This window comes from Helianthus annuus, chromosome 8 (assembly GCF_002127325.2).
Source record: "Helianthus annuus cultivar XRQ/B chromosome 8, HanXRQr2.0-SUNRISE, whole genome shotgun sequence".
Taxonomy (NCBI): Eukaryota; Viridiplantae; Streptophyta; class Magnoliopsida; order Asterales; family Asteraceae; genus Helianthus; species Helianthus annuus.
In genome coordinates, this window is record NC_035440.2 from 17,898,890 (window position 1) to 17,914,505 (window position 15,616).

General features: G+C 38.6%; 1 long non-coding RNA gene across 3 annotated transcripts; it reads right to left on the reverse strand.

Moving 5' to 3' along the window:
- Nucleotides 1-782: 782 nt before the first annotated feature.
- Nucleotides 783-13,388, reverse strand: LOC110870884. Of its 3 annotated transcripts, XR_004864779.1 has the most exons (6): nucleotides 13,022-13,388; nucleotides 12,124-12,462; nucleotides 10,527-10,582; nucleotides 10,312-10,427; nucleotides 10,105-10,232; nucleotides 783-920 (listed from the first exon to the last, which is right to left on the reverse strand). It is a non-coding gene; the product is annotated as an uncharacterized LOC110870884 (long non-coding RNA). The 3 variants fall into 3 exon arrangements; XR_002553323.2 differs by lacking the exon at nucleotides 783-920 and having other exon boundaries at nucleotides 9,968-10,232; nucleotides 13,022-13,387; XR_004864778.1 differs by lacking the exon at nucleotides 783-920 and having other exon boundaries at nucleotides 9,968-10,232; nucleotides 13,198-13,386.
- Nucleotides 13,389-15,616: the final 2,228 nt, after the last annotated feature.

The window sequence follows — 15,616 nt, forward strand, 5'->3', positions numbered from 1 at the left end:
CCGTGGTCAACTTTAAGATTCGCAGAATCTGAGGAAATCTTGATAGTACAGATACGCTTCTGCACTGGAGTCATGCCTAGCGGACACGAGGGCGTGGTCAACTAATGCAGACAAACTGCAATTAATGAAGAAAGAGAAGGAGATGGACACGGGGCCGTGCCCGAGCTTCTGTGCAGGCTATAAATAGGGGTGCTTGGCTCATTTACAAACCATCCCTTGGCACACCACCTCTCTCACACTTCACTCACCCACCACCACCATCACAACACCATCATCCACCACCATCATCCATTATCCATCATAGAGTGTGTGAGTAGTCTCGGGATCCAAGATTGATCATAAGAGTTCTTGACAATCAAAGGCCATGTTTGCCTAAGTCTCTTACAGCACTTGGTGAAGACAAGTGTCTAGTGTAATACTTTTTATTTTTAATCTTTTCGCACTTTTTATTTGGTTATTTATTAATGACTTTAATAACTAGTTTCTTATGTTGAAGGTGAATCTTCCTTATCATTTGTCCGTGATGTCTTGGCATTATTTTACTTTCTATATAAAATAAAAGATTTTCACCATTCATATCTCCACGGTCTATATGGAGATATGTTGGCTACCTGGTCGGGGGTTAAGGGAATGTGTCACACCCTCAAAATCCACAAGCGGAGTATCACCGCATGTAGGCGTGACTGACCAGGATCAAGCCACCAATCATATTGAACAATGTATTTAAAATAAAAAAAATCCAACCACACAATATAATTGGTGTTCAAAAACCAGTTAACCAAGTTCAAGTTAAATAGCGGAAGCATAAAACATAAAACCAAAATATAAGTTCAATAAGTTTAAATGTAACATGGCACACAACCGTACATGCTCCACATTGACTCCTCCTGCTCGTGCAAGCTCCAAAGATACCTAACGACCTGCAAGGCATGTAACAACGAGTCAACAACAAAGTTGAGCGAGTTCACAGTTGGTTGTTTAGTTTTTAAAAGTTTGTTTGAAAACCATAAGTTGTTTCGTAAACCACGAGTTAACCAATTCCTTGTTTCCCAAACCATATCCATAATCAGTGGGGGCTTGCCCATGTGAACCACTAGACCGTTACCATATCGATAACTGACGAAAATAAGTTTTGCCCTGCGTCAATGTCTATCATCATTGACTAAGTGCCCAGATCCATTAGTACATTCCCGTCCGACCGTTACGGTGTGAGGCTTGTCAACCCTAATAGCGCTATTAACTAATGACCCGTTCACCATTGGCCCGAAGATTAAGTCAATATAAAAATGAGGGACTTCATGATAGAGTTTTGTCTAGTAAGTTTAAGGTTGTTGTCCCTGTGTCGATTATGACGTGAAGGACTCTCCATCAACTTCGTTCGGTGCATACATAGACCTGAGCGATTCGGCATACACCTTCTTTAATGAGAGCCCGGGAAAGGGTTTGACTTGTCCACCTACATTTAGCATAGGAATCACCCTCACCGACAACCTCTTGCGTTCTCGTCTTAATCTAAAGCAATTAAGGTATCTCAGGCACTTTGGGGTTGTTCTATCCAGTAAGGAACCGCCCAATCGGATAAGTTCCTTAGAAATAGACGAAACTTCATAAACAGCCTCTAGACACGGGGCCGTGTCCAGGTCAACACGACCCCGTGTCCACCAAAAGATTCCTTTCTGACTTTTTGTCAGAATACGGACAAAATGTGTCAGGACCTTACCTGCACACGGGGCCGTGTCCAGCCGACACGGGGCCGTGTGCAGCGTGCTGTCGTTTTCTATAAATGCAGCCAAGAATCCTGCATATTTGGACCACTCCAGGGATATAGATTTGGTGGGATCTTCAGACATACCATCCTAGGTATTTTCTAAAAGAAGGTTCTCAACAACCATCTTGTCCTTTCCTCTCTTGTCCATTACCTTCTTCTCCATTTCTTTTACCTCAACACCTCCATTAGAGCTTGAGATCACCATGATTCCAAGCTTTATTGTGAAGTTTGTTAGATTTTTGTTCAAGGAATCTTGTTAAAAATAAGTTTTGCAACATTCTTTTAACTTATTTCAGCTCAAAAATGCTTTAAAAGTTGAAAAAATAATTTAAAACTCCAAGATTCCTTGTTCCAAAAATCTGCAGAAAGGTGAACACGGGGCCGTGCTCATTGAGCACGGGGCCGTGTCCGAGGTTACTGTTTCATTAAAATGAACTCTTTTCCGTTTATTTTCGTAGAATGTCGAGCCAAAACAGTGGAACCTCTTCTGCGCACTCCAGAAATAGTCAAAGGGAAAGAAGGTCTTCAATTGAAGCAACTCTCGTACGCTACGTGATGGCATTATGTGAGGCTCTTGATGAGATGACATCGGTAGAGGAGGTCCTCATAGACCGTATAAATTATCTTACGGTGGGGTTGGAAAACAGTTTTCAATAAATCAACCTCTTGCACCAGAGGTTGAACATTCTTGTGACACCCCCATGGAACCAATCATCCTCAAGAGGATTGGAACCTAGCACTTGGAATCAACAATCCTACCGGATGGGATGACATTCCAGCGGAGCCTCCTCTTGAAGATCTACAAGAAGTCCCGGTGGAGGTTGAACCCCCTCAAACCGATGCCAATGAGCCCCTTTCTTCTCCCAAGGGAGATAGAGGAATAGCTCGCCGACTGTGAGGGACCCATATCCGGAGGAAGAAGTTATTCGAGCCACATCCAACCGAGAGACTTATCTTTTCGAAAATTTTGCTAATAAAATAAACTTTAGGCTAGAACTTCTTGGTTTAAACTTCTTGTGCTTCTTTTGACCTATTTATCTTGAATTTTTACTTATTAGGAATATTATGTAATTTCTCTCTATTTGAATGAATGATGGTTTTAGTTAAATTGGTGTTTGGATGATGTTGTAATGGATAAAACACACTCGGGATGGTGAAGGATACCAAGGGAAACTTGAACCAGCACCCCATGCACAAAAATAGGGCCACCCGACAAGTTTTCTTCATTACAGCAAGTTCAGCACGGGGTCGTGCTCACCCAACACGGCCCGTGCCCAACCATCTGCAGAAAATGCCCAGTTCAGGTAACTAGACACGGGGCGTGCTCACTGAACACGCCCCCGTGCCCAGACTTCTGTTTCTTTTAGCAAATTTGGGTTACTAGCGATCTGAACACGGGGCCGTGCCCGGACACCACGGGGTCGTGTCCAGACGCCCAATAACATAAATTTTTGCTTTTTCACACTCTTTTACACATTCAATCAACCTAAAACCTTATTTTTGGGACACATTGAGGACAATGTGTAATTTAAGTGTGGGGGGATGCTAAAACTTTGAATCTTGCAAGTCCTAATTACAAGCCTTACACAAAACTCTATTGGAACCGCTAATCACCCCAATTTTTTTAAAAATTTTTCATTTTTTTTACTTGTCTAGGTTTAACTTGGGAATTTCAAGCTCTAAAAAGTTATATTTTTACAAATTTACAACCGATAGCGTCGTGATAAAAAGAACCAACATAAGAAAATTATGAAACGGCATGACAAATCTAGTTAAAATTTGATTATATATACTTGATCACATAAAAAATCCGTTCTCATAAAAAGTGAGTTTTGAGCCTTTATTGAGCATACAAATACACATCTTTAAACTAAATGCTCATTTTTCGTTTCTTGTGTGAATAGCCGCTTGGTTCTTACGACTCTAGAACTTGCCACGACGATACATTCCCGGTCCTTACTAACTTAAACCCGAGTAAGTAAAGGATGGAGACATTAGGACTAACCCTTTTTATTTCTACACCATTATTTTTTTTTACCACCTACCCCAAATTCCCCTAGTTAACCCCTTTGAGCCTAAACCTTTTCATTTCTTAACCCAAAACAAACGCCCTTTACCCACCAAAACCCTTTTTCACTTTAAACCCTTTATTTTAGTAACAAAGCTCAGTTTTTCTTATGACTTCCTTATAAAAAAAAATGATGATGAAGCCAAAAGAAATAAAAAAACAAGTTTATCAAAAAGAACTTTGTTTGAAAAAAGTGCTTCATCAAAATAAAAAGTTACAAAAATAAGAAGTCTCACGAAAACCGACGCTTTTTACGCCTTTCGCCCTTTTGCTAACCACTAACCATGGTTGTAAAACAAGGTTTCCAAGGCCGAGTACTCCCCGAGTAGTCACTACAAGGCAGGCTGCCGAGGCGACTTTTTTTGACTCCGCCTAATTACTCGGAGTCGGTCAAACGCGGTCAACCTCGGCTAGAATTGGATCTAGTAGGTCAACTCGGGCCTAGTTTGACTTAAATAATAATTTAACCTAATTTCTATGCCTATCATATTAAAGAATGAATATCATTTTCACGTATTTTGTTATAGATATTAGTAAATTTGTGGTATTTGACATATATTTAATCTCCAAAAAGTAATTTCTTTATAATTTAACATGCCCGAGTACTCCTAGAGTACTCTCCGCATAGACCGAGTACTCTCAACTCCCCGGTCGACCGACTAGGGAGCGCCTAGCGACTTTTTCAACCATGCCACTAACCCAACCACCTACATTTCACCCAAGCCTAACCCTTCACCCCAAAAGTCCTCTTGATATTTACAAAGGTGTGTAGTTAAAAAGAAGGAGGATTGATTGCTTGGCAAGCTTATGGTAGGAGCAAGTTCCATGCCGTTCTCGAGTGATTCACTAAAATACATCTTCGGTCGAGTGTTGAGTGATCCCCCGTGAGGTATGGGAACTTGTATATAAATGGAATTTTAAAAAGGCATGTTATGCCCTAATAAGTAATTTATCTTATGTAATGTTTTAAATAAATCATGACGAATATGATTGTAAATAAATAAAAATAAAACTTAATAAAGAATCTTGGAAATCCCAACACTCTATGACAAGCCCAAAAACCTTCTCTTCTACCCGTTCCATTTGGGAGTGCAAAAGCCACATTATAAAGAGTTTTACTTGAGGACAAACAAAGATTCAAGTGTGGGGGTATTTGATGTGTGCAAAATGCAACATATAAATTACATTAAATGTGGCATAAAACTAACCCTTTTTTAGTACTAATGTTGGAAAAAGTGTGTTTTTATCTTCCTTTTGTATTTTCAGGATTAAATGATCTCAAATGAACAAAATAAGCAAAAAGGCAGCTAAATCTAACATAAATACAAGAAAAGGAACAAACGTGGCATGCCCGACCCCCTGACAACATCTTCCCAAGCAAAAACAAGAGAACAGAAGGCTGAACACGCCCCGTGCTCAGTGAGCACGGGGGCGTGCCCAAGTGTCTGCAGAAAAGACAAAGTTGTAGAAGCTTCTATCAGCCACCACGGGGGCGTACCCAACGGACATGGGGCCGTGGTCAACTATAAGATTCGCAGAATCTTAGGAAATCTTGATAGTACAGATACGCTTCTGCACACGGGGTCGTGCCCAAGGGATACGGGGGCGTGGTCAACTAATGCAGACAAACTGCAATTAATGAAGAAAGAGAAGGAGGATGGACACGGGGCCGTGCCCGAGCTTCTGTGCAGGCTATAAATAGGGGTGCTTGGCTCATTTGCAAACAATCCCTTGGCACACCACCTCTCTCACACTTCACCCACCCTCCACCACCATCACAACACCATCATCCACTACCATCATCCATCATTTAGTATATGAGTAGTCTCGGGATCCATCATTTGGTGAAGACAAATGTCTAGTGTAATACTCTTTATTTTTAATCTTTTCGCACTTTTTATTTGGTTATGTATTAATGACTTTAATAACTAGTTTCCTATGTTGAAGGTGAGTCTTCCTTATCATTTGTTCGTGTCTTGACATTATTTTACTGTCTATATAAAATAAAAGATTTTCACCATTCATATCTCCACGGTCTATATGGAGATATGTTGGCTACCTGGTCGGGGGTTAAGGGAATGGTTTTGTAAGAGTCTTGCCTTGTTCAGTGTATAGATCCTGCAAGGACCTGGGTCAAATTTAGTAGGACCTCCTTCAATACTCACTGGTATTGGATGGCGGGGGTCCAAACTCTTTGATCCCCTCATATGTAAGCTACTATTAAAATTTTAACCCGGCTACTTAGGACTGTATACCTGCTGACTCAGACTACTTAGCCGAGGGTAACGTCACCTTCAAAAGAGGGGCCTACCACTTTACGCATTAATAACTTAATTAATTATCTTTCAATAATCCAACCCTTTAGGATTGTATCCTTGCTAACCCAAACTACTGGGTTGAGGGTAACGTCACCTTCAAAAGAGGGGCCTACTACAATAACTAAGATAATCTCTTAAAAAGTGCAAAAGTGCAGAAATATTCAAAGGTTACACTACACACGAGTCGGATCCAAGTGATTCATCTTGTCTATCTGTTTTTATTTTTATTTTTCAGCATTTTAGTTAGTTTTATTTTTCTAGTTTAAAAAACCTTTTTCTAACTTTTGATTTGATTAGACGTTGAGGATAAACCAGTATTATAAGCTCTTTTGTCCTTGGACGACCTCGGTATCTTACTAACACTATACTACGCTCACGATGGGTGCACTTGTGTAACACCTCGAAATTTTGTGTCCAATAATGTGTTAACACGTGTCATTAGTTTACACGTGGCATTAGATATTAAATAAAGGACTAAAGTTGACAAACCTTGAAAGTATGTAAATTCGAGGGTTATAAATGCCAACAAAGGGTAAATATACTATATAGTAACCCTAAACGATGCTCGTACCTTCAAACGAATAAATCATGGATCGTACGGAAACGAAACGCGGAAGAAAGTGAGAGATTACAAGCTGCAGGGGTTAACTGTGTCAACATGTTTAATTATACCTCTGAGTGACCCTTTGACGAACCCGAGGCTTTGTAACAGTAAAATACGCTCACTATAATGTACTATATAAATTTCGCGAAGTTCCGTTTTAAAACGAGAAAGTTATGATCAAATTCGTACGTGAGGGGTTAAAAGCGTCAACAATGAAAGTTAAGGCTTTCCGAATAGTAATTAAACTAACCAGGGGCTTGACAGTACGGGTAAATGACACGAGGCCCTTAATTGTAATTAACCGAGGGCCAAATCGCAAAGTTATCCCTTCAAAAACCGAAAGGTTAAGGTATTAATTACAAAGATTTAGGCAATGATTATAAAAGATTTAGAAATCTTGAAAATCAGACCTAATGCGGGCCGCGTAAAGGTTTTACATAAGTTAACGCGGGCCGCGAGCCTCCTGCATATACGCGTGCTGACATGAAGATTCAGGCGACCCGCGTACAGGGCTGCCTGAACTCCCATGCGGGCCGCGTGAACCACCCAGATGTAGAAACTTTGGACATACTTGTTGTTTGAAGTTGTGAACGACCAAAAAGGCAATAAATGAAGCATGGGTGCCCTCTACTTGCCCCCTAGCATCCAGGGCCACCTGCTGATCATCCATACTCCATTATAGGATGAGTTGTGATGATCCTAAGCCTCATTTTGCACTATAAAAGGCCATGCATAGTTCACAATTGAATCACACCTCTAAACACATCTTCTGATCATTCCTGGAGCTCCAAAGCTTTCTTCTATCATCCTAAGTCGTGCACTAAGCCTCTGTAAGTATGCCAAACCTTCTATGGCTTTGTTTTTGCTTAGTTTAGCTTAAAAGTCAATCCGTCGTAACTAACGATTGACTTTGTGATAAATCACGAATGGTCCAGTGAATTGTCGAATCAAAAGTAGTTATGTGTTGGTATTTATGTGGGTAATAAACCCCTAAAAGGGTTCCTTCTGATCACCACTCTAACTAGTCCAAATAACGAGTCAAACATGCTTAGAAAAAGTCAACAGAAAGCTATTTTGCGATTTTACATATAATCTGTAATGTAGATGGTATGCAACCTGTTTGAACACTCATAAAACAAGATAATAAGTATATTAACACGTCTAAGCTTGTTTGATCCGGCCATTTGCTATATTGACCCGGTTCGGAGCCGAATGTCGCAAAAGTTTGACTTTTGCTTTGACTTCAGTTCTGACCCGTTTTAGTGCAATGTAGATATGCCTTAGGACTCTCTTAGGACCAGGTCACGTGATGGTATCACCCTCTGTGACCAGTTCGTTGTTTGTCCGATCTTTTACGCATTTCCGTTAATTGCTTAAAAGTTGACCGTAACGCCATTTTCAAAATAAAACGAGTATTTCGGACACGTGAAGGGACCATAACCTTGCTTACTGAATTTTAAGCATGTCCCTAAAGTTTCACGTCAATCCGAGGTCTAGAATAGGAGTTATGCTAAATAGCGCAATTAAAGGAAACTTTTGTAATAAACGGCGCAATTAGCATAACGCCTATCTAAACCCGGATTTCGACACCAAACCTTTTACTCACTGTTGTAAAATAATATTTTGGGATTTTTAAAGATTAATTATTTTTTTAACCTGCTCATAACCTGCGGTTATGGCTACGGTTCGGTAAACACCGAATATGCCCTTTTCGGCCATAACTCGAGTTCTATAAGGTCTTTTGACCCGATTCCAGTTGCTACTGATTTTAAATAATAAATAAAGTATTTTTAACTTTATAAACTGATCGAGAAGCTCAGATTCCCTGTAGAACTCTAAAACCTCTTTAGTAATTTTTAAAAAGACCGAAATACCCCTACGGGGCATAATATCAATTTAAACTCGTTACGGGCATTATGGAAGGTATCCTACTGATACCACAACCTCTTTAAAGCATATTGACTTAGGAAACAAGTGTAGGACTCTTACGGTTACCCGTTGCGCCTTTTGCGCGCACGGTTCGACTTATGTAACTAGTTTACATAAATTAGCCGATACGGGTCAAACCATATTATTTTGACCCCAAATTCCAGAGTGTGAATATTAAACCCATATAAAACAAGCCTTCAAACTTGTTGGGTCGGAGTCACATTCCATTCCCGGTTTTCGCCTTTCACGCGATTAAACCCTATCTATCCCTTGAAACTGACCGGTCTAGGCTACGGCTAATATAAAGACCCGTTAGGATTCTAATAGGTTATTTTAAAACCTTCGTTCCAGAATAGGAGCCCAGTAAAAGATATCTATGATTTAATCAATTAAGGACAATACTTGCAAAGGTAAATACTTTTAACTTATTTTCCGTATTAAGGGCTTGGGTTACGGTATCTAAAATACCGCTTGGTCGGGCAATTGACCCCAACTCATTTGTTGTTGGGTATTATCGATGTGACCTGTTTAAAACTTGTTTTTTTGGCTTAACGCCTTTGGGGGCTTAATGACCATGTCCCGAATATCCTTGGCATCATTTTACGAAATGGCCACGACCTCGACATCCGGGTGTAGGCGTACACCCGGCATTATGTCTATGACTATAAAAGTATAGCCGTTGGTTACCCGCCACGGTGTTATATGCTATGTGGTGTGTCTATTAAACTTTAACCCGGCACGACCCGGGCGACCGAACGCATAGCAAACATGTAATTCTTTACAAGATTTAATTATAAATTATCCCAAGTTATAAAAGAGTTTGTGCCTTGTGCATTCAAATCAATTTTAATAAACATTTTACAAAAGTGTCGGTTGAATGTATTTACCAGTGTAAACTGACGTATTTTCCCAAAAAGATTAAGTGCAGGTACTAAACGAAATCGGCTGGCTATAGCTCCTTAGCATCCTAAAGTGTCTCGCAAGCTTTTGATGCCTTGTCTGTTGAACAATATTTTTATTACTTTGATCCCCTGTGGATACCATTCGATTATTTGTGATACATTCGATATTACAATCAACGGTTGAATTATAATTATCTTTATACTTCCGCTGTGCATTCATATAATTGTGTGGTTTGACTATATTGTTGCCAACTACGTCACGGAAATCCCCCACCGGGCCCACCGGTGAGACACGTGGAAATCGGGGTGTGACAACTTGCCCATATGTGTGTTTAGTGTTAGTAAATATCGTGTTTTATAAATTTAAAACTTGGCTAAAAAGTGTTAAAGGGCTTAAAATATACATCAAAAAATATATCACACCTAACGCACATCAACCTTCGATAAAAATCATTACTTGATGGGAGTGTATTAATTAAAAAGTATAATTTAATTTGACCGTATGGTCATCATACCAGCTCCCTAATTCGTTCCACGCGCTCAATGTTCACGCGACTTTAGTCATCCGTATGATCACAGCTCCCTAATTCGCTCCACGCGTTGAATAGTCACGCGACTTTAGTCAAAATTCTAGACCTTTGTTCTTTTTCAGATAGTAGAAGCTATACATTAGAAACTAAACACATATATGAAATAAAAAAAACATAATTTGTATCACTGACCTTAGATTGACATAGACCAACAGAATCTGATAACAACACCTTCCTCCTTGCATGTACCTCGTTACCGACTAAAAGTTTCTTCTCTGATTACGATGTTATCTCCAATTTTCGAATATCTGATCAATATGGTTTATAAATGTAAATTATCGTTCAGTATATAATTAATTAATCATGAAATATATTAAACCAACAAAAAGTAATGGTACTAGCCTTACATCTAGCTTTGGATCTTTAGCAACCCAGTCTCGTGAGCTTCCACTTCCATATTCAACTCCAGACAAAACGATACATATAATAAAGAGTAAATTACAAGTTTTGTCCTTTATGTTTACATCAAATTTCAGGCGCTGTCCTTTAGGCCAAAACTTGACAGGCGGTGTCCTTTACGTTTCAAAATCTTGCACGTTTTGTCCTTTAGGCCAAACCCAGTTAGATTTTTTTGTTAAATCTGGTCATGTGCATTGCACATGAGGGCATTTTTGTCCTTTCACATTTCAAGGGGCTATTTTGTAAAAAACTTTTATTTAGGGACTAAATTGTACAAAACTTAAAAATAAAAAATATATAAACTCCCTCATTTCTCATTCAATTCAGATCTCAAACTTCTATCTCTTCTCACTCTCTTCTCTATCTCTCTAACAACAGTGGTGGAGTGCTTGATGGTTGTTGTGGTTCTATTGCAGGTGGTGGTGGGTTAGGGGTAGTTGTGATGGCGGGTTAGGTGTGGGGGGTGAAGGGGTGGTTTTGTTGGTTGGTTAGGTGCGACGGTGGGTGAAGGGGTGGTTTGTGGTGGTGGGGTAGGTTCGGCGGTGGTGGTGATGTTATAGGCAATTGTAGGTGGTGGTGGCCGGAGACTCGATGCCGGAATTGTTTTTTAGGGTTTTTGATATTTTTGTTTTTAGGGATTTTTGGGGGTTTTTGATTTGGTATTTGGGTTTGTTGAGAATGATCGGGGGGGGGGGGGGTGAATGTGATGCAAGTAGCAGTGAATGTTTGGTGATGGTGGTGGCTACGGCAGAGGTGGCGCCGGAAATGTATAGGGGTGGTTGTGGTGTTGGGTTAGGTGCGACGGTGGGTGAAGGTATGGTTGATGGTGGTGGCTCGGGTTAGCCTGCTTATTTCTGTTTGCAATTCAGGTTCATGTTTGCTCTCTTTTCCGTTATATGATTTGGTTCTTCATATTTTGATGATACTTAATAGTTCCGACTTGGTTCTTCATCTTTTGGGTGTCATGATTGTTATGTTGGGCGGTTTAAGGAGTGGTTGATGGTGGCGGTGGCGGTGGTGTTGGTGGTGGCGGTGGAGGGTGATAGTGATGAAGGGTGGTGGTGATGGTGGTTAGTAATTTACTCTATATATATAGTTAAAATATAATAATAATAATAATTTTTTTAAATTATTTTGTTTTATTTTTAAATAATATTAAATAAATAGGGTAGAAAGACTAAAATGCCCTTGGGTGACCAGATTTAACCAAAAAATCTAACTGGTTTTGGCCTAAAGGACAAAACGTGCAAGATTTTGAAACGTAAAGGACACCGCCTGTCAAGTTTTGGCTTAAAGGACAGCGCTTGAAATTTGATGTAAACGTAATGGACAAAACTTGTAATTTACTCTATAATAAAAGAAACATTAGCTAAAAGTTAAATAATTAATTAAAAACATAATTTAACTTCATCCGTATGGTCATCATACCAGCTCCATAATCTAATGTACATAGTTAAGAAACATTGCACTAAATAATACAAAAACTATAAGATGCCTACTACATAATCAAATAGACTGATTGTTGCAGGCGTAAAGAAAACTCACAGAATATGACGTTAGTCACCATTGCTTCGGAAAATCCCATTTTGAGAAAGTCATTAACAATCTTGGAGGGATAACTGCTAGAAGAACTTGACAACATCCACCAAATTAAAGAAACAATAGCAAGTTTGCAAAAACAGACAAAATCTAATAACAATCCATGTGGACCAGTGTGTGGAATTATATTTATATAACTACCTCCCCAACTTCAGTTGTAACTCCTGCTGCATTAGCAGTGGTACTCATGGAAAATGACAAAGGTTATGATATATTCGCTATCTCAAACTCATCTTCAGTATTCCAGTCAATGTTATCACTTCTAGCATGAGAAGAATTGTCATCCTACATAATGATAATCATTTAAATGACACATATATTGGATATAATCTACATGTAAAGTAAGCATATTATGAAATACAAATGACCGAAATCACATTCTTTGAGAATAACACACATATATTTATTATTAATGAAAACAAAGTACTGCAATAACAGGTTATCTGTATTATCATATTTGGACATTTAACAAACAAATTTGAAGCAAATAACAAAAGCATCAAAATGACTTTAACCATAAGCTTCTGGCAATCAAGGCATGAAAAAACAAACTATTTCCATATGCATAACACAAAATATAAGATAAGCAGCCAATGAAGACCTATTCTTTGCTTTTAAATCACAAAACTAAAATTCTTAAAACATAAAACAATTTATAGTGTAAGGTTACAAGCAGATGAAACTATTGATATGAATAATAAGGTTACAAGCAGTTTAATATTTCATTTGCATTAATTAATAGGTCGGAAAAGTAAACTCAAACCAATAATTTACCAAAAAAATGTCTCTTTCGTTCTTCTTCTTTAAAAACTAGTGAATTAAACTCCGGAAACACAAAATTTACCTCGAAATCTGGTAGATTTGAGTAGAGATGTATTTAGGGTTTTGATGCAGAGCTAAGATAGAGGGGTGAAATAAGATTTGTACGATGTGTGTATATATATACACATTAATAAGTTGAAAAATAAGCTACGAAAAGGAGAACAACAGCCGCTGATATGAAAAACAGATGATTCCTACCGGAATTGATAGCTTGTGGTGTTGAAAGTATTGGAATTTGAGTGAAACCTAGTTGCAGATCTGGAAATTAGAGATGAAGTTGAATTTGGGGAAGACATCCTCCTCTTCTTAGAAGCACTAGAAAATAGAACACATCCGATATATGCGGATTAATAAATCTCTGGAGAGAATGAGGGATGCAATGCTTGAGGTGGCGGCGTTTCATTGGCGTCGTTCTAATCAAAAGCCCTAAAAAATCTGTTTGTAATTTGGAAAAAAGTTTAACAATGGACTCGTATCGTCGTTCTAATCAAAAGCCCTAAAAAAACTGTTTGTAATTTGGAAAAAAGTTTAACTCCGTTAAGTTTTGTTAACGGGGGACCATTGTAGGAAAAATAGGTGAAAGGTGGGATTGGTGGGGGGAATACTCTGAGGTGAGATTATTTAATGACGATACTTTTCGTCACAGATTTCGTATGTCCAAGTCTTTGTTCCTAAAAATTGTTAGTGACGTGGAAGCGTATGACGAGTGGTTTAAAGAAGGCTTAGACGGGAGAATGAAGAAAAGTTTTACACCGTTGCAAAAGGTTACTTCGGCAATTAAACAACTTGCAACCGGTAACCCACCAGACGAGGGGGACGAGTATTTAAATATGTCCGAAAGGACCTCTCGTGAGTGCCTTGAATATTTCTGCGAGACGGTCTGTAAAAGGTATGGCGGTGAATTCCTACGTAGACCAACAAGTCACGACGTCGCGCTATTGTATCAGGCTCATGAGGAGAGGCATCACCTACCTGGTATGTTGGGTAGTCTGGATTGTACACACTTCGTCTGGAGAATGTGCCCCACAGAATTGCGTGGACAATACATGAGAGGCGATCATCAATACCCGACGGTTATGTTAGAAGCGGTGGCGTCTCAAGATTTGTGGATTTGGCATGCTTTTTGTGGCCCGGCGGGTTCACAAAACGACATCAACGTGCTGCAACAATCTCCATTATTTCTTGCTCAACGAAACGGAACGGCGCCAAATTGTCCATTTCAAGTGAACAACCACTTATACAAACGCGGGTATTATCTTACTGATGGGATCTACCCTACCTGGTCCGTGTTTGTGAAGTCTTTTCCATATCCACACGACCTGAATGAAGAAAAGTTCAAGAGGCAACACGAGGCCACAAGAAAAGATGTGGAACGGGCGTTTGGTGTGTTAAAGTCGAAGTGGGGAATACTAAATCGTCCAATGCGTTCGAAAACTGTGAGAAAGATACGGTCCATCGTGTATACGTGCCTTATTTTACACAACATGATTATAAAAGACGACGGAAGAGCGATAGCACCGGTACATATTCAAGATCCTCCAGTCGAACCCGTCTTCGATGATACAGCTAGTCGAACCCGTCTTCGATGATACAGCTTATACGGAGCTCATTGACGAAGACACGCATTGGAGACTAAAACACGATCTCGTTGAGCATCTCGGAAGTTTAGATCTGCCTCACCTTGAAGTTGATTCGGACGACGAGTAGTTTGTTTTTATATTTTTCTAGTTTGAATGTATTTTTTTTTTCTAGTTTGAATGTATTTTTTTTTAATTTAATGAAATGTCTTTTATTTAATTTTTATTTTTATTAATATTTTTTTTTAATTTGTAAACATGCATAATTTTACAAAAAAAAAAAAACCCAACTCCCCTAAGAAGGGAGTGCCGCCATCAAAAAGGGGTGTTAGGGGAGTTTAAGAGAGGAGTTGACGTGACACTAGTTGGTTGGTTGGGCGTAAGAGAGGGGACTCACCTCTTAGGTGAGCACCCCTTACACCCTAATAACCAATAAGGTCTAGGTGCGATTATTACAGACGAATTTCTCATTTTAAAATCACCATTATAATATTACAAGCACATTAAAATCACCATTATAATGTTTGAAGCAAACTGCGTACGTGATAAAAAGAATCAACTTTAATTTGTTTTAACAAACAAGCAAAGTCGTATATATATTTTTTTTTTTTGAAAAGTAAACAAGCAAAGTCGTATCTTTCTATACTAATAAACAAAAATCTTTTTTGGACACATGTCATTCTCTGGTAATTTCTCACCCTTATTTTTTTATTTATCTCTTTTATTAAATAATAATAATATTAACCATCAATTTAACTAAATCTATTTATCTCTTTTGTTTTTATAATCTGAAATTGATTTCTTTTTTAACTCTAAAATTTTAATTTTTGCAATTTAAGTTTAAAGTTTCAATCTTTGGTGTTTAACCCCTTTGATTAATTCGACTTTTCACTTCTTATTCAAAAGTTTTCATCTTTTGCAATTTAACCCCTTTAATTTTTTTACTTTCAACCCAAAGCTTTTCACCTTTTGTAATTTAATCTCAACATTTTTTTTTACTTTCAACTTTTGTCTCTTATATACTTTTCATCTTTCATAAG